The sequence below is a fragment of the Sturnira hondurensis genome, unplaced genomic scaffold (genome assembly GCF_014824575.4).
Source record: "Sturnira hondurensis isolate 20B ecotype Veracruz unplaced genomic scaffold, ASM1482457v3 Scaffold0006413, whole genome shotgun sequence".
Taxonomy (NCBI): domain Eukaryota; kingdom Metazoa; phylum Chordata; class Mammalia; order Chiroptera; family Phyllostomidae; genus Sturnira; species Sturnira hondurensis.
The window spans coordinates 7,583,836-7,604,154 of record NW_028079044.1 but is presented as its reverse complement, the minus strand read 5'-3'; the positions used below and the strand labels follow the sequence as shown (position 1 = coordinate 7,604,154).

The 20,319-nt window shown below is 35.3% G+C and overlaps 1 pseudogene; it reads left to right on the top strand.

The window, feature by feature from the left end:
- Positions 1-900: 900 nt before the first annotated feature.
- On the top strand, positions 901-1,011 carry LOC118989049 (uncharacterized; annotated as a pseudogene).
- Positions 1,012-20,319: the final 19,308 nt, after the last annotated feature.

Below are 20,319 nucleotides of genomic sequence, written 5' to 3'. Positions count from 1 at the left end.
TTCTCTGTTCCTCTTTTTTTCTTTTTAAATTTAATTATTTTTCAAGTACAGTTTTCTGTCTATTACTTCCAGCCCATCACACCCCACCCCATACTCCCCCCTCCCTCCCATTTCCACCCTTCTTAGTTGTTGTCCATGTATCCTTTATATTTGTTCCTCTAAATCCCTCCCCTCTTTCCCCTGAAATACCCTCCCCTCTCCCCTCTCATCACTGTTCCTTTTGATTAATTTTAATACCTCATTTTATTATGAAATTATTTTTATTTTCTAATTATTATTTTATTATCTTTATAATTTACAATGATGTTTCCCCCTTAATCTTGATATGGTCATTTTGATCACTTCTACTTTATTTTTTATTCTAGATATGTTTATCAATATTATTGATCTTTTAAAAAGCAGCTTTTAGTTTTGTTTTTAGTCTCCTTTCTATTTTAATGATTTCCACTTTTAATTTTATTATTTTATTTCTTCTAATAACAAACATTTTATTTGTTTTTTTTTAGCTTCATATGACAAATGCTTATTTCACTGATTTAGACTTTCAGGGTTATGAATTTCCCTCAATTTCTCAATATAAATTTCCCACTTAGCACTGTGTTAGTTTCATCTCAGAAGTTTGGTATTTTATGTTTTGATATTGTTCAGTTCAGCATATTTCCTAATATCCTTTGTTATTTATTCTTTGATCCTGGCCTTTCTTAAAAGTGCTTTTTCTATCTTCAAATATTTAGGGATTTTCTAGGGGCTTTTTTGTTATAACTTTTATTTAATTCTATTTTTTAGTGATATTGTTTCACAAACCAGTATATGATATATCCTACTGAATGTTTCATTTGGACCTGAAAAAAATGTGTATTCTGCTGTAGCTGAGTATTGTGATCTAAAAATGTTGATTCTATAGCTTTTCGGCCTTTTGGCTAAGATCAAGCGTCATATCTGTTCTTATCAGTTTAAAAATGTTGATTATGTTAATTTGGTTGATATTGCTGTTGAGGTCCTGTATTCTCTTACTAAATTTGTCACTATTTTTTAAATTATTGAGAGTGGTGTAAGATCTAATAGTGATGACAGATTTATTAATTGTTTAGTCATTAGTTTTGCTCATTTACATTGGCATACTATTTTCAAAGAAATACACATTTATAATGATTTATTTTTGATTAATAGATATTTTAACATTATAAAATGTCTCTTTATTCTTAATGATATCCCTTCTTCTGAGATCTTCTTAGAGTAATATTTATGATCATTCTAGCTTTCTCATGATTGTTTGCATAAACATCATTTCATATTCTTTTAATATTAACTTATTCATATCTTTTTTATTTGAAGCATGTCTCCTGTACTGCTACATAGTCTTGTTAATTAAAAAATCAAGTCTGACAAACATTTTTTGTAGCATTTAGACTATTACATTTAATGTAACTATCAACATATTAGGGTTGAAGTCTACTATCTTGCTATTTGTCTTCTATGCTATGTATTTCATCTATTCTCTGTTTTTCTTATTTTCCTCTATCCTTTGGAATATTATTATATTTATTATATGATTTTGACTTTGCCTTTGGACTATTAGTACTCATTGTTTTATTTTTAGTGATTTTTATTTTTATATTTAAATGTACTCAATACAATGTAAATTTAAGATGTGCTTTTAATAATCTTTCTAGTACTTACAGTAAATATCTTTAAAATATTACAGTATTATTATTAATTGTCTGTATTTTGTAGGATAATATAACTTAGAGGACACTATGAGAAAGAATGAGCAAACACTCTTTTGGTACCCTCTTTCATTTTTTGTGCTATAATCATTATATCTTCTACCACTACATTCGTCATAAACACATGTTGTTTTTGCTTTAAACAGTTATTTCGTAAGGAAATCACATAAAGAGCAATTTGTTTTCTGCTTTTCACATACAAACTGTTTTTGGAGCTCTCCCTTCTCTGTATACAACCAATCTCCCTCTGTTATCGTTTGCTTTTCACTGGGAGAGGTTCTCTTAGCATGTCCTCACGTCTGTAATACAGGTCTGCTAGTTTGCCTTCAAAAGATTTTCAGAAGAATAATGGACCATTTCGAGAAGATTTGTTGAATTTTTTATCACTTTAAAATATTGTTTCATTGATGTTCAGCTTGCTTTGTTCCCAGCAATAGTTTTCGGTCATTACATGTCTTTCTTTGTGAGCCATGCACCCCTCTTCCGCTGCCTGTGTTTTAAATGTTCCCTTTATCAAAGTTTTTGATTTGTTCTTTCTTTATGTTTTGTCATTTTACTGGCAAAATGTGTTTATATTACCATAATAACACAATAAAAGCATTCCTACCATTTAAAAATATTTCTTTTTGATTATAGCATGGCCTTTAATTCTTCAAAGAAAATTGATCTTTTACCCATACTGAGAACAATTATCTGTTACAATGGTCATTTCCACAGGAAAGAGAGAGTCTAGCTAGAAAATGACTTTTCATTTTTTTGAAGTATTCTTATTTCTTTAACTACTTCAATTCTGATTAATGCCAGTCACCAGGAGGATAACCTGTGTTTTCCTTGATTCCAAATTTATTATTATCTAAAATGTGTAGAATTTTTACTTTTAGGTTGGAAAAGAGAATAAACACTGTTATATCAATACATGTATTTTCAATGGCTTAGAGAATTTTAAATCTGTGTATGTACACCTTATAACTAGAATGATTTGATAAACCTCAAAGAACCACTTTACCTAAATGACAGTTTTAAAAGTAGTAGCTTGTCATTACATATTAAATCTTAGTGACACCCATATTTCTTCTTTATGGCTTTATGGTTCTCCTGATAATTCATGACATACACACACTATGTATCTACTGGCAATACTTTGGGTTTAATAGGTGGAAAATTGCCTCCTTCACAGCAGAGTAGAGAGGAAAACTGCCCTGTGTATCAATGAATCATTCGTATTAATCGGCCCACTGAGTTGGAGAGAATTGGAGTCAACCAGCTAAAGGTTGCTTATGTTGCCCTAGATTAGAAGGAATTATATAGAATGGGAAAAGAATCCCAATTCAGGGAGAAGAGTGTGAGAACTGCTATATGTATTATTTCCCTCCTGCCATTATAACTGTTAGTGGCTGAAAACAACACAAATGTATTCCCTTCCAGTTTTGGAGGCCAAAAGTCTTAACATCCATTCCATGGGCTAAAGTCTAGGTGTCCACAAGGCAGGTTTTTTTTTTCTGGAGGTTCTGAGGGGAGAAATTGCTTCTCTGCTTTTTCTAGCTTCTGGAGGACTCCTACATTTCTGGGTTTGTGGCTTCTTCCTCTCATTACATCTATCTTTGTTCAGTTATTACATCTCCTTCACCTCCTCTGTAGTCATCTCTCTTTGCATCCCTTTAAAAAGGGATGTGTCATTATTTTTAGAGGCCCAGTCAGATGGATAATACATAATAATCTTCTAATTTCAAGATCTTTAATCATATATGCAAAATCCCTATTGTTATTACTATGTAAAATAACATTCACAAATTCACAGGTTTAGAACTTGGATATCTTTGGAGGCAATTATTCAGCCTACCACAATATAAGCGTCTTTGTCTAAATATTCTAGGACTTTGCTCCCTACAAAGTCTTTATATTATAGACTTGATATTAGTAAGTAGTTAAAATAAGCATGATACCCAAAACACTGTTTAAATTTGTGCTATCAATATTTAAAGAGTAATTAAGCCATGCTTTTCACAACATGATCTTAGCCTATCAAAGTATAATTGGCATTTATTGACATGTCTCTTTTTATTCTTGATGAGCTGTTTTTTCCATATTTCTGTGCCATTCCAAATAAAAACCAATTATATTAGATTAAGGGAGCCACCTTACTCCAGTGTGATCTTATCCTAATTTAATTAATTACATCTCTAAGGATCCTATTTCCAAACAATTAGATCACCTTCTAAAAAGTAGGGGCTAAGGACTTCAATATAAAAATTTTGTGGGGGACAAAATTTAACCCATAACAGACTATGAGGTAAAAAACCATGGACTACAGAACAGGCTGACAAGGACCAGAGGGGAGAGTGGAGAGAATCACAGGGGAAAAGGGGAAGGATTCACAGAAACAAGTATAAAGGACACATGGACAATAACTAAGGTTGGGGGTGGAAATGGGAGGGAGGTGGGGAGCACTGGGGGTGGGTGGGCAGGGCTGGGAATATAAGGCAGAAAACTGTACTTGAACAATAATTAAATAAAAAAAAGAAAGAAAGAAAAAACCATGGACTTAAACCAGCCTTGGTCTTTTGTAAATGACAGGGTGAAGCTCAGACAAATTTAGGTCCCTTACAAAGATCATACAATAAGTGATAAAGGTTTACCTGGTGTAGTAACTCAGGACTCCTACATCCCACTCCAGGGCTCTGTCCATATTATTTGAATTGATTCTGCTTTGGATAATTAGGGATAGAAATCTGACATTTCTTGACTGATTTCAGCTGGGTATATACTCTAGAATATGCATGTTTTAAACAAGTAGCAGAGCCTGAGTTTAACATTTTCTGACAAGAATTTCAGCCCAAGAGAATACTTGTGAGATTGCTTCATAAAAATAATGTTGGCAGCTCATCCCATCTCAACTGTAATTCCAAATAAATTGCTCATCAATTTTATATGTACCCTCATTTGTGCCAAACAACTTTATCATGTCAGAGGCGGCAACATTGATTAATTTACTTACAGAGCACTCAATAAGTCATCCCGGGAGGATCTCACCTTTTTTATCTTGTGCAATATTCCTAGAACATGCTTACCTCACTAAAACACTCCTGGGTTAAGTGAAATCTCTATTATAAAAACAATTTAGCAGCTTAAAAGCATAATCCACAGAGCTATCTTTGGAAATCATCAGGACACTTAGCACAGAATTTAGGTAATATAAATTTAAAATAATTTTCATGTGACTAGATATCAATTTGAAATGCTAAGTAAGTGACATCAACATTATTTAGCTTTCTTCCATCATCACTTTTCTATCAATGACAGTTAGAAAACCAAGAGATTTATTTATATAGCTCAGAGTCTGTGTCGGTTTGTAATAGACAATGCTCAGTTTGACACTAATTAATAATGTTCAGAACAATTTTAATTGTTTTGCCTGCAAGTAATAATTACTTCCCATAAAAGCAACATAGGCTTAACAAAATTAGGAAATTTTTGCTGGTGGCAAGACCAAAACAGTATCTCTTCTGACTCTGAGGAGTTCTTAGCCCTCTTTATTCATTACAAACAAAACTGGGAGCGTGGAGAGGGGACAATGCCTTGTCATATTCAGTCCCGGGGGGAACCAAGGATGCAATTCAATTCAAGCTAATTGAAGTTTACTTTTTTTTTTCCTCTAAGGTAGCCAAATTTTTCTTACCGAACTGTGAAATTGGATTTAATTCCTTATCATTAAGTCAGATACGAGAAAATGTTAAAACCTGGCAAAAATGCAGAACTTTTCATCATTATGGGTTTAAATTTAGGATAACCTCAGGATAAGCCACCTGAATGCACATACACCAGTTATTGCAAAAGCACTGCAGTGAATAATTTTACTTTCAGTTTTCAGGAAATGATAAAATCGTATTCACAGGATAGCCTGCTAATTAAAAAATGAATACAGGTATTACTTTCCAAATCAGAAAAATAAGGATTATTTTTACAGGTAAGTACAAATGTTCTATTAATATCATGAACCTTAAAGCGTTGAAAAGGTGTGAATAGTTAACATCAAATTTTCATGAGACTTAATATAAAATATGGTATTTTTATGAAAAAATATATGTCATACTTGCTGCTTAGGAATAATAATTTCACAAACCAAAAATTTTTAACTAAAAGAGATAGAGAATGTTTCCACACAAATACTCTTAAGTCAATTAAATATCATAAAAATGAATACCATTTATTTAAAACAACACTTTACATTTTTGGAATATCTGAGATTAAATTAAAATGTAGAAAGTCAAACCTTTCTCACCTACAGTTGGTTCATTTCCCATTCTTATTCTGTCCAAAACTAGAACTTTTCCTTTCCTTTTTCTTTTTAAAAACTTTCATGGAAAACCAGTTAGATGTGAATTCTAAGCTAATAACTATTCTTTCCAATAATTAGCATTTGCAAAATATGTCCAGAGTGTTCATCGTCCCGTGAAACTTCTTTTTCTGTTCTATATTCTTTAGAAAAGCTTTTTTTCCACTTTCCTTTAAATAAGAAATAGCCAAGAAACCTGTGGAATTATTTCCTAAAATAGCTTTTTTATATATACAGCTTGTATTCAATAGAAGTGAAAGTGTGTTTACTGTAGAAGTGAAATGTGATTGAGTAGTTTTCCCTAGATATTTTCTAAAAGATTTAGAACTGCAAAAGGACATAAATTTCACGCAGAGTCAGATTCTTGAAGAATATGTGGAACGCAATTTTTTTTGCAAAACTCATAAATTCACAATTTCCCCTGATGGTCTTTGAGAAATGCAAATACAGCAGGTCATCAAATAACACTGTCATTGTGTTATGTCTTTGATGAGCTGCCTTAGGAACTTAACTCTTGCTTGCTTCCAACTAGCCTATGCTAAAATTGATTTCATTACACATTGTTTCGCTTTATGTGGCAAAGCCTATCAAAAACATTAACTGGGCATTTACTGTACTAAACTGAAGAGGCAGAATAGATTAGTGGAGTGGGAAAACTTGGGGAATATATTAAAAAATCACTGTAGTGTGACCTTGACTGAGTGTAGTCATATAAAAGGAGTTTAATTACCTTAAGAACTGTCTAGTTGGTTTCTCTCTACCTATCCTGGATGCTATATAACTCAAGATGTTTGTAGCCTTGAGGTTTGAACTGCATGATCAGTGTTTCATTAGATGTTAAAGGGTCAGGATGAGTTACCTCCAGGGCTTATACTCACCTCATCCATCTGACCTTCCTTCCAACCTGGAGGTGGTAGACCTGGTGTCAATGGAAGCCGTCATTGCTGTGAGCAATTTGAGATACAATTAAAATTCCAGAAATATTCAGTTTCTCATCAGCAAAATATAGTTCATTAAAAAAAATAAAATAATAATAAGGAACATTTTTCCAATATAATTTCAGAAACCCTTATATTTTAGGAAGTTCTTATATCTTTTTTGGTAAACCTTAGCTACTGCTTTTAACATTAATATATAGACAAGCTTACTGGAGAGCACCATTACTAAAACACAAACATTCATGTACATTGGTGTTTGGCAAGGTGGTCATAGAATGCACAAGGGAAGTGACAAGGAAAATAAGAAAAAATGGGATGAAAAAACAAGAAATTACTTTCCTGATGCAAGATTTACTTGAGTTTTGACACTCTATCAGGTTGATAAGATGATTCTTAAAGTTATGTTTTTGATGTCACCTAAGCTTGGAGAAAAAAAATTCAAAAGTGGACACCATCCTATGCAATTAAAATTTTGGTAGTGTATTAATTTCATGTTCTTTTGATTGTATGAAATAAATTCATGTAAAGTAATAAAACTTAATAGAAAATTTTATTTAAAGGTACAGGGAATGTCTTACTTAACCAAAATTCAGAGATATAATGGGGCTTTCTTTTATTTTAAATATGCTTACTTAATCAACACTGTATCCTGGAAATCAGTACCTATCAGATCATAAGTGTAGTTTAAAGTTATTTTTATAGCTGCATAACTTTCTATTGTGTAATTTCCCTTATACTATCTGTAGCTAGTCTTTATGGATAAGTATAAATATTTTTCTAATATTTGATTTTATGTATAATATCATTGCAAATAACCTTGTACATGTATTATTTTATAGTACATGTATTACATATTTAAAATGAATTCTTAAGACTAGGAAAGGATAATGTATTAATTGTCAGATTCCCTTATATAGGTATGGTCCAATTTTGCATTCTTACAGTGATAAATCAGATGATTGCTTTCACAGCTTTGCCAACATAGTGTTTTGTTTAGCTTTAATTTTTGCTATTTTCAAGAAAAATCATATAAGTCTAATTTTAATCTTCAAATTTTGCTATGAGCAAATTCAACTGTCTTTGTGCATGTTTAATGAGTGTAAATCTTATTTTGTGAACTGTTTCTTCACTATTCTGTGTTTCTGGGGGGCCTATATTCCTATCATAATTTTGGATTGTTCCCTTTGTTAGAAAATGGTATTTAGAAAACAAGATGTGTGCATTGGTTGTGCTTGTTGCTACTGGGAGTCATTGTTTCTACTCCCTCTCAAGGGACAGGTTACTGTTAGTTCTGTAGATCAATTTTCTCTGTCACCTAAGGGTTGAATATGTCAAATTCTATGTGTTTCAATATTCATAGGGTATTCTATGCTAAAAGCTTAATTTAACTAAATAGATCAAGGATTATGAAATATTAAAATATACTACCTACTACTTTTCAATTTTATAGTATAAAATACATTTCAGTATAATAAAAATTATAACTCACAGTGGTTGGGGTAGAGGGCTCCTTTCTAAAGAATGTATGCAATGACCTTTTTGGTTATTCACTAGTGGCAGAGGCACAAAAGGAATCGGTAGCAGGAATGAGCAATGAAAGAGGATGATTCACATTTGGAAAATAATTTTAGAGTTTTATAAAATTTATTGATGGTGACCACCTGTTGGCACTCAGCATTTCCTAGCAATTCTGATACACCCCCATGGTTGTTCTGTTACTACCAAACTGTACTTCTTAATTCCCTGACCTCTTCACCCACACTCCACACCCTCCTTCTCTCTGACATCCATCAAAATACTCTCTGTATCCATGATTCTATCTCTGCTCTTGTTTGCTTAGTTTGTTTTTTAGATTCAATTGTTGGTAGATGTGTACTTATTAATGTTTTACTGTTTATAGTTTTGATACTCTTCATTTTCTTAAAAAAGTCCCTTTAACATTTCATATAATAATGGTTTGATAATGATGAACTCTTTTATATTTTTCTTGTCTGGGAAGTTCTTTATCTGCCCTTCAATTCTAAATGATATATGCTAGGTAAAGTAATCTTGGCCATAAGTCCCTGCTTTTCATGACTTTGAATATTTCTTGCCATTTCCTTCTAGCCTGCAAAGTTTCTTTTGTGAAATCAGCTGGCAGCCTTATGGGAACTCCCCTGTATGTAATTGCTTTTCTCTTGCTGCTTTTAAGATTCTCTTTATCTTTAACCTTTGGCATTTTAGTGATGATGTGTTTTGGTATGGGCCTGTTTGCATGCATCTTGTATGGGACTCTCTGCTTCCTGGACTTGCATGTCTATTTCCTTCACCAAATTAAGGAAGTTTTCTTTGATTAGTTTTTCAAATAGATTTCCCATTTCTTGCCCTTTCTGGCATCCCTATGATGTGAATGTTGGTATCCTTGAGGTTGTCCCAAAGGCTCCTTATGCTGTCCTTGTTTTTAAGATTCTTTTTCTTCTTGTCATTCTTACTGGTTGTTTTTGTTTCCTTATGTTCCATATCATTGCTTTGATTTTCAGCTTCATCCACTCTACTGTTGTTCCACTTTAAATTGTTTTCTATTCCAGTTAATGTATCCTTTGTTTATGACTGGATTTTTTTATACAGTTGAGATGCTACTGATATCCTGAGCACCCTTATAACCAGTGTTTTGAATTGTGCATCTGATAAATTCCTCATCTCCGTTTTATTTAGTTCTTTTTTTGTAGTTTGATCTATTCTTTCATTTGGGCCAGACTCCTTTGTCTCTTCATTTTGGCAGCCATCCTGTGTTTGTTTCTCTGTATTAGGCAGAGCTTCTATGACTCCCTGTCTTGGTAGCCTGGCCTAAGGTAGTCAGTGTCCTGTAGGCCCAATGGCAAGCCTCCCCATAACCCAAGAAGTGTACTCAAGGGACACCTTCTGTGTGGGCTGAACACACCCTTCTCTTGTAGTTGAGCCTTGATTGCTATTGGCAGGTCATTGGCAAAATTTACTCAGGCCAGAGAGCTGCAAGGACTGGCTGGGACAACTGACCAACAACCTTTGCCCTCCATGGAGGATTAGCTATTCAGGGGCAGGGTGGTGACGATCTGATATGGTCTATAACTCTTCACTGCATGTGCAGAGTTTCCAGGATGGTGTAGGCCAGGGTCAGCCACCACCTGTGTTCCACTGAGGCCACCCAGCATGAGCAACTTAAAGCAATCTCAGATGGCTACTACTTGTGCTGGGCTTGGAGGTTCCCAGGCAAAGCCAAATGGTGATCCATAGCTGGCTACTGCTAGTGCCAGGGCTGGGGCCACTTAGCCAAAAGTATAGGGGCTGGAGTCTCACTGAGGCTACTTATTGCTTATTTGAGAGGATTTAGGAAGATATGAAGCCTGAGCTGAGACCAGCCATTCATATGGAAAAGCCACCATTATGAACTTAGGTGGGCCATAAGTTGGGTGGGATGAAAGTTCAGGAATGCCCCAGGGTGGAACATACCATGTAGTAAGCCAGGAGTCTGAGATATGACCCCCACCTGCTGGCTCTGTGGCACAGAGGGAGGAGGACTCAGAAAAAGAACAATGGCCTCTATCCACCTTTCTGTCTGGGAGAAAGTGCTCCCCCAGTTCTTGCCCTGATGCCAGACACTTCAGTTCATCCCTTTATGCCAGCGGTGCCTTTTAAGCTGCTACCCTGATGCTGGAGCTCAGAGGAAGTGAATCTGAGTAAATCCATGTGCAGGCTCTTTAAGAGGCACTGCTTGGGACTCCAGTAGTTCCTTTCACTGACTCAAACCCTGCTGGTTGATACAGCCAGACGTTATGTAGGTTTTTCTTTCTTGCACTGGAAACCCTGGGCCAGGGTCCTGGTGTGGTGCTGGCACCCATCTCTCACAAGATATCCCTCCTGAAATTTTTTCTACCACAAGTGGGTATGAGACCAGCTCATTCTGCATCTCTGTGTCTCCTACCAATCTGTATGGCCACGGTTTCTTTAATTCCATAGTCAGACTTCCATTCAGCTCAATTTATGATGGCTTTGAGTGATGATTATTCTATGTTTTAGTTTCAATGTTGATGTGGTTATGTGAGGAGGTGAGCTGTATTTACTTATGCCTCCATCTTGACTGGAAGTCCTTGACTTAATATATATTTAAACGACAAAGATTTTTTTCACTACTGAAAACAAATCATGAAATATACTATATCAATCCATACTCTTTTTGAAAATTTTTGTTACCTTAGTGTATTATATAAAGAGAAGAGATAGAAATACTCTTTATAAGCATTCTAGGAATACTTGTCATACAACATGCAGGGATTTTCAATGTCCAGAAATAAACTTCTTAATGTATTTATTAAGGATGAACCACAAAATAAAACTGCTTTGACTTGTTTGTGGATTGCTTCTCTTAGTCACTTTGAACATATTTTTAGGAAAGTGTTTTGAAGATTAACCCCCTGCTTCATTAAAACAACTTTTTTTCCAGATACATGGATTCCAATTCCTTACACTGTAAAGTAATACTATCACACTCTATAGGGTGAGGAGCATTAAGGAGGCAAAGTCCTTGACTAGTTGACATATGCACATTCTCACATATAAACTGTAGTAGTGTTTTTATATTATAAAATAAATAAAATTATAGATAATAAATACTAAAAAATCAAATTTTCACATTTCCCTTACATAGAGATCACCACAGCCACACTTCAGTTTAGTGCATCAGAGGTGCTGGAACTGGCTCCTACAGACTCCCAGACCTAATTATGCGCAACTTTCCCAACTGTGTATTCAGTAGCATCACATTGGTGCTGTATGGATTACCATACAACTGATTGCCACATTGTAACTGGGCAGCATGGGGTCCAGTTGCTTGTCACCATGTATATACAGAATACAAAGATTTGTGGGGAAGAAAATAGGTTTTTACTAACAGGGTTCCCAATTTGAGGGGGCTGGAGCATTCCTGTTCTGAGCCAACCAAGCTGACCTCTCCTGTGAATCACAGAAAACTAGCCACCCCAGAAAGATTAAAGTCCAGATCCATGTCCAGAAGTTCCCCATTGTTGCTTATCCATAGCCCAGGGTTGTTAGTCAACTGGGTCTCTATCCCCATAGCTCCTGGTTCTCTCTGACATCAGAGTCACCACCACCTCCTAGCAGCTCTCTCTCTCTGTCTGTCTCTGTCTGTCTCTCATTCTCTGTCTCAGGGTCTGGGATGTGCTTCCAGATCACTCCAGACAGTGGTGCAAGGGAAGCACCCCGGGGGAACTTCCCAGCTCATGCCTCTGTGTGCTGATCTCAGGGTGAGAGAGTGGAAGAAGTCAAGGCCCACATGCCATGCTGCACTGGGTCATAGCATCCCCAGGGCTGGCACCTGGCACGGCATGCATACCAGCATAAGACCCTGCCTCAGGGAGCTGACTTCTAATCATGCGGGGCTTAAGCCCTAAATGGTCCTGCCTTCTGCCACTGCCACCCATGGTGTGCAAAGCAAGAGCGTAGTTTCTGCTCTCCTTTGTTTTAAAAGTCCTCTCCGCAAATCCCACATGTGCTGGAAGCCAGTTGAATTGTCCATCTTTTTCAGCTAATAAGGACTAATTTCGGCCACTATGTGTAAGGAGGCAAAGTCTCCAGTCACCCGGCGCCGGGAATCCGACTCGCACAGCTCATGCAGGCTCTGCGCAGCCTGTGTCATGAGCTGAACAGGTTGTTCCTTCAGCACCTCGTAACCCCTTTCAGGTTCCCCTCTGGAGAGCAAAACTTGGCCTCTCTGTCCCCTCTGCTGCGGCCCATGCTGCCTGCGGGTAGTCTCCCTGCAGCCCCTCCCTGCTGGGAAGGCGGGGCTGCTTGCTTGTTTACAGTTATAATTGTTTACAGTTGCCTTTGGGTCAATCTTCCTTCTTTAGCAGCCCCTCCTTGCAGGGACGGCAAGCCTCTTCTAATCTCAGTCCCACTTTGGAGTTTTCTCCCCTCCCCCTGTGCCTTCACTCTGGGATCTTGCCTGACCACTCTGTTACTATAGTGGGAACAGTTACACCATGGCGATCAACAAGTGTTATAATAAGTCAAGGCTTCCACCACACGGCCCTGGCAGGATCACCATCGCACTAGTATAAGTGCGCTCCATGGTTTCTCTGCACATGTATGTGCATATAGGTGTATTTTTAATCAAAATTAGATCCTACATATATGTCATTTCTTACACTGTGGATTTCGGTACGTACTTTCCATCATTCCAATAAAATTTCGTCTTATCAAACATCTTAAAATAGTTTCAATTGACATAAAATATTTTTTACAGATTTTATTTATTTATCTTTAAAGGGGAAGGGAAGGAGAGAAACATCAGTGTATGGTTGCCTCTCTTGTGCCCCCTGCTGGGAACTGGTCCGCAACCCAGTTGCAGACTGAGAATCAAACTGATTTTCTGGTTTGCAGGCCAATCCACTGAGCTACACCAGCCAGGGCAACATAAAATATTTTTTAAAGTTGATTTGACCTAAACACCATAAGCAGTGTGAAATTTTTAAAAATTTTACAAAAAAGATTTTGCTTATCATTTAAAAATGTCAGATACTAGAATCCTTTCTATCACAGCACAGCCTGATTTGGCCTCATTGTTGTCTTCCAGACATTTTGGTCTCCTGACACAAGTTTAAATTAAGTCCTTACTGTATCTGACAGTGAAGGGAAGTGGCTGGGGTCTGAGGCCTGTGATGCTAGACTGCAGCTGTGCTCCTCGCTGGCTGTGATATTAGGCAAGTTCCATAGCCCCGCTTTTCCTCTTGTAGCTACTTTATAAAATAAAAATGATAAATACCGTTACTAATTGATTGTGAAATGTACATTCATCACTTTCTAATATCTTTGTGCAATCTTAAAATTCAATGCAACAGTGTATCAGTTTTGTTTTCTTCCTTTGTGGCATATAGAAATGGTATGTATATCTTAGATCTTGCAATCAGTGGTACAATGGTGTCTTAGATAAAACTAGTTATAATAAAGTTATATACTTTTAAGAATTTAAGTTTATATATGTAGACAAATATATATGTACAAATATACAAGAATATGGTGTACATATTATTAGCTTTGACCATTTTAGTATCTATAATACTGATGAGAGGTTTTCTTAGGCTCTGCCGAGAAAGAAATCCCAATCAGCCATAATATAGGCAATAAAGAGCTTTACTGGGGTTTGTACACCCTGGTGAAGTTCTCCCAGTTTGCAGGATGAGGCCGGGGAAGTCACGCCCAAGCAGGGAATGTAGTGGGGTTTTATTTTCGTTGGCTCCCCGTGGGAGCTGGGGATTGGTGCCCTCTGAACAAAGAAGCAATACAGCATTGGTGGTCTCTTCCTCGGACTCAGGTTACTGTGAGGATGTCTGTCTTGGCAAAGTCCAGCTGGAGCTTCTTCCTATCCCTGCCCACCCTAACAACTGATATTGAGAATAATAGAAAGGTTATTTAAATAGGCATTTTCATAATAAAATAATAATTAAAATCTTATGGTCTGTTAAAACTCACAATTTTCACAGAGTTGAATCTAAATTAAATAAAGTTTTAGAGATATTTTATATTCTCTTTGTATTCATAGAATAAACTATTTTAAAGAAATAAAGAATTTCTTTGTAGATTTTTAATAATTTTAGGAACCGGCCAGCAAAAACAAACAAACAAAGAAATACTTACCAAAGAGGCATTCTTTCAATGTTGCTGAGGATCCCAGGCTCTGCTACAACCACTAATGAAGATTTAAAGTTTTATATTGGGTACTATTCATGAAGGTACTATTCATGAATGTACTTACTAAATATAACTATAAGCATTTAAAATTAAATATAATTTTAAAATTTCAACACTGACTCAATAATGAAATATCCTTATGGTCATCAATTTAAGTGTGGTTTATTAAACATTATGTCACAATGTAATTATTTTCTTTTTATTTTTAAATTTTAAAAAGTTTGTTGAGAGTTGAAAGTTTCATAAATCTTTTCTAAGATATCCAACCAATTTCATGAAACCCATAAGAGACTATATGAAAAGTTAAGATAGATTTTTTTAGACTAAAACTAAATGTGAATTTGCTTTACAATCTATAAGTTGATCTTGATACATGTCATGTATTTAGAACATTATACACTTATTTTTAAAATTATAGATAACTATATTGAGTAATTGACTTAAAAATGTACAAATTAGTACTTTGGGATTTGTTAAGAAAAATAGAAAAATTTTAAGATCTCTTAGGGTATAATTGATTTGTTCCAAGATTTTGGGCATCCTCTGGACATCTCTCCACTTACAAGGATTCTCATCCTTAATATTAAATTATTTTGATTATGTTAATAAACAACAGGATCTGAAGACCAAGCTTTAGAAATGAATTTATTGACTAACCAACCAGCTGCTAACAACATTGAGTTTTATAGAGCAGATTCAAAGTAAGAAAGAAAATAATTGTTAAGTACATAACAATACAATCCATGACCTTCCCAAGATTTCCAGACACACTAACTCTCCTGAGTGGCTTCCATGTGTCACAGACGGAGGACTTGAACACATTCGCCAGATAAAGGTCGGTGAAAATGGAAAAGTTCATACAATTGTAAATGTTCCTGTGTTAGTTCATGAATGCACTGAGTTTCCCTTTAGGAAAACTAAGAAAAAAGAAACATATCAGAGTTCAACTGTATGAAGAAAAATAAAAATGTAGACTCATAGTTACTTTCCTAGATTAAAATCTGAATGGATGAAATGAAAGAAAAGAAATCATAAGGAAAATTTGCTTTTCTTTGATTAGCCAGGAATGTTACTAGAACAAAATATTATTACAATACAGTTTGTGTTTCTATTTCCATCACCATAAAATGTTATTCTTATTAATTTGCAACTGCATCATAAAAATACATTGAAAACATACAATGAGAAAGCACCTTGGTACAGTGTTCTTATTTTACCCATAAAGTAATAAAGTATTGTGCATGAAATAAAATTAATGTCACAGAGTTATAATAATTTTAGCTATAAAGGCAGAACAGGTACATGACTTTTCTGAATTCAAGTTCAATGGTATTTTTCTATGTGATCTTGCTGGCTATGGATATAAATTGTATTCATCAACTTCATGACATTCCCATTCAGTCATAAAACTTCCTAAAATTTTGGAAGAGATGAAACAGAGAAATATTTTGTAAATCAAGTTCAGAAAAAACTGTTTCAATAAATGTGTTATTTTATCATGTAATTTAACCATGCTGAGACACAGACTTCTCACTCGAACTAAAACAGATTTTTTTCCAAGACCTTATTAAAGTATAAAATTTTAGGATTCGTATCATCATCTTGTATCCACTGAAAGAGGTCATGGGTATTTGTGAATGTGACCTTATATTTAATGTTCTTTCTATATGCTTTTTGGCAAGCCAAGCTTAATCCTCCCTGAGCATATTCTCAGACAAAGAATAGAGATTCCCTACCATGGTCTGCACCTGACGTCTCTTTTTCAAAAACTCCAGGTTGATGGATATTTTTATTTCATTAGGCAGTGAAATGGGAGCTGAGTGCTTTCATTTCTATTAGTCCATCATTGCAGGGCATGTAGAAACCTGGGAAAACTTGATAGGTGTGCAATCAAAACAGTTGCTGAATATGATAAGACTTTGATTGGAGTTTGAAATACATAAAATTCATAGGAGGAATTTAAAAAGTGTATCCTCTTGTGAACCCACGCATGTATGTGTGTGTGAGAGGGAGAGAGACAGACAGAGACAGGGAGAGGCTGAAAATAGTTAAAACACGTCTCCTTAATTAGACAGGAAGCTTTCAAATATAAGAAATTGTATCTTCTTTATTGTTATATTCTCAAAAATTACAGAATAGCAGAAACATAATGGATAATAAGTAATACTTGAATAAACCTATAGTAAATATACTATTCAAGTGCTGGGGACTCTAATTAAAGCTACATGCATACCTCCATTTCTACAAGGACATTACTTCAAAAAATCAATGAATATCATCCTACTCCATTAGTTTTTATTTCTTTAATTATGGATAAGGTTTTAATAATCCAGAACTATCCTTGGGTTAGACACTGCTAATTGTTTCTGTTAGAGCAGGAAACAGGCACCGTGGCTCCGGTTATTTTTCTATGTATTCTGTATCCAGATGTCTTTGATTAATTAATTGCTTTGGTGATTAGAGAGGGCAGCTGGCACCAAGCCTCTCTCACCTCCAGTTCCTTTCAATCAACTTCTTATTAGGTGTCCATTTAAAAATTTGAGTAGTATGCCATTGAACAGATATCCCATAATGTGCTTATCAGTTTTTCCATTTTATTTAATCAATTTTCATATTGACTTGGTACCCTAGGGAATTCCAAAAATACTTGAATCAGATATAGAGGCTTTTTAATAGATTCTTGGGAATTCATATGTACATATTAGGTATTGTGTACATAGATATTTATTTCATCGTTTTCATTCTACATGCCTTTTATTTTTCTTGTCTTATTTCACTGACAAGCACTCTCAAAACTAGTGAAAAAGGTCATTCTTGCCTTGCTGCTGTTCTAAGGCAAAATGTTTACTGATTTTGTAGTCAGCTCTATGAAGTCTGCCTATGAGCTTGCTGGATACAAGTTTGATTGCTTTCTACTGTGTTTTTAATTTCTAACATTTCATTAGATTTTTTTCTTATACTTTACATTGATTGGCTGAAATTACATACTTGATTTGCAAGTTGACTTCTTTTTCCATAATACTCTTTAACATATTAATCATAGGTGTTTAAAAGTCTCAGTGAGGAAATTCGCACCTCTGTGTCACACCTGAGTCTTTTTATTTATTGCTTCGTCTCATTGTAGCATGTTACCATTTTGTGTGCCTTGTAGTGTTTTTGAGAAGTGGAAATATCTTTTGTAAGATCATAGAGGCTGAGGTAAATCATATTTATTACTGAAAATGTGGAGATCTTTCTTTCTAGCTCAGGGCCCTTTTGTACCCAAATGGAAATGTTATACATTACAATGATGGGAAAAAAAAGAATGTATGAGAATTTCTGCAAAATATTAGTCTCTTACTGAATTACATGAACAATTATGCAAGCCTGTTTTTTATTGTTGTTCTATTACAGTTGCGATTTTCCCCCATTGTTTTCCCCTGCCCCAACCACTGCCTTGTTCCCACAGTCAATCCCCACATTGCTGTCCCGGTCTATGGGTCACTTATACATGTTCCTTGACTAGACCCTCCCCCTTCTATCTCCCCTTATCCCCTTCCCCCCTTTCCTCTGGATGCTGTCAGACTGTTCCTTGTTTCCATGCCTCTGGTTCTGTTTTGCTTGTCTGTTTTGTTCATTAGGTTTCTGTTATCAGTAAGGTCATAATGGTATTTGTCTCTTGCCATCTGGCTTATTTAACTTAGCATAATACTCTCCAGTTCCATTCACACTATTGTGAAAAGTAGGAGATCCTTCTTTCTTTCTGCTGCATAGTATTCCATTGTGAAAACACCACAGTTTTTTAATCTACTCATTTACTGATGAATACTTAGGCCATTTGCAGCAACTAGCTACTGTAAATAAGGCTGCTGAGAACACAGGGGTCCATAGGTTATTTTGAACTGGTGTTTCATGTGTCTTAGGGTATAATCCCAGCAATAGAATTGCTGGATCAAAGGGCAGTTCCATTTTTAGTTTTTTGAGGAATTTTCCTATTGATTTCCACAGTGGCTACACCAGTCAGCATTCCCACCAATAGTACACTAGGGTTCCCTTTCTCTGCATTCTTGTCAGCACTTGTTTATTTATTTGTTAATTATGGCCATTCTGACTAGTATGATGTGGTATTTCATTGTGGGTTTAATTTGCCTGTCTCTGATGACGAGTGTTGTTGAGCATCCTTTCATAGGCCCTTTTGTATTTCCTCCTTGGAGAAGGGTCTGTTTGGGTCCTTTGTCATTATTTAATTGGATTGTTTGTCTTTCTGACGTTGAGTAGTATCCGTTCTTTATATATTTTGATGATAAACCCTTGTTTGAGATGTTGGCAAATATATTTTCCCATAGGATTGGGTTCCCTCTTGATTTTGATGATGATTTCTTTAGCTGTGCAGAAGCTTTTTAATTTGCTGTAGTCCCATTTATTCTTTCCTTTATTTCCCTTGCCCTAGAGGATTTATTGGTGAAAACATTGCTGTGTGGGATATCTGAATTCTTACTATCTATGTTTTTCTCTAGGGTTTTTATGGTGTCATGGCTTATGTTAAGTCTTTTACCCATTTTGAGTTTATTCTGCCATATGATGTAAGTTGGTGGTGTAGTTTCCTTCCTTCCTTCTTTTCTTTTCTTTTCTTTTCTTTTCTTTTCTTTTCTTTTCTTTTCTTTTCTTTTCTTTCTTCTTTCTTTTGCATGTATCATTCCAGTTCTCCCAACACCATTTTTTGAAGAGGCTGTTTTTACTCCATTCAATGCTCCTGCCACCTTTGTCAAATGTTTATTGACCATGGAGTAATGGTTTTTTTTTCCCCTGGGCTCTCTATTATGTTCCATTGATTTATGTGTCTGTTCTTATGCCAGTACCAGACTATTGATTATTACAGTGGTATTGTGATCCCTCCTACTTTGCTCTTCTTTCTCAAGATTGCTGAGGATATTTGGGGTCATTTTTAGTTCCATATAAATTTTTGAGATATTTGTCATAAATCTGTGAAATATGTCATTTGTATTTTCATAGGGTTGTGTTGAATCTATAGATTGTTTTGTGTGGACAGTTTAATGATGTTAATTCTTCCAGTCCATGAACATAGTATATGCTTCCATTTATTTGTGTCTTCCTTAATTTCTTCAGTGTTTTGTCATTTTCTGAGTATAGGTCTTCACTTCCTTGGTTAAATGTATTCTTAGGTACTATATTTTTATTGTTGCTATACTAAGTGGGATTTTTCCCCTAGTTTCTGTTTCTTATATTTCATTGTTGGGGTACAAAAACGCCTTCAATTTCTGAATATTGACTTTGTATCCCACTATTTTGCCAAATTCACTTATTGAGTCAAGTAGTTTTTTGGTGGAGCCTATAGGGCTTTCCATATACACTATCATGTCACTTGCAAACAATGACAGATTTACTTCCTCCTTTCCCACTTGGAAGCCTTTTATTTCTTTTTCTTGTCTGATTGCTGTGGCTAGAACTTCCAATACTATGTTGAATAAGAGTGGTGAAAGTAGACACCCTTGTCTTGTTCCTGATCTTAGAGGGAAAGATTTTAGTTTTTGCTTGTTGAGTCTGATGTTGACTGTAGGATTCTTGTATATGGCCTTTATTATGTTGAGGTGTGTTCCCT